We start from the raw sequence: 500 nt of genomic DNA on the forward strand, positions 1-500 counted from the left end.
TATATATATATATATATATATATATATATATATATATATGTATGTATGTATGTATGTATATATACATATACATTGAAGCATAATACAGTATGTTCATATATGCATATGTGTATACATGGTGCCAATCAAAGATTCTTGTTTCCAAGTTGGAGAACACCTTTATATAATATAAGTATTGTCTCCACTACAAGAAAGAATACTTGTTACATTTTGTTGCCTTGTCGAAATTGTTAATAATGCACATTGTGTTAGTTCTATTTTGGTAGAGGCTGGACTGAAACTACAAGCCAGAAATACATAGTGTGTGAGTTTCTGGGAGGTGTGTATTCTTTTGCTACTACAAAGGGTTACACACACACACACACACACACACGCACTCTCTCACGTGTGAATATATGATTATGTGATTGTTTATATACGAGGGTGTGCATATGTGTGCATATATACTTGAGAGGTTTCCAAGAACATTCATACATGTATATATATATATATATATATAT

This window comes from Octopus bimaculoides, chromosome 6 (genome assembly GCF_001194135.2).
Source record: "Octopus bimaculoides isolate UCB-OBI-ISO-001 chromosome 6, ASM119413v2, whole genome shotgun sequence".
Classification (NCBI taxonomy): Eukaryota; Metazoa; Mollusca; class Cephalopoda; order Octopoda; family Octopodidae; genus Octopus; species Octopus bimaculoides.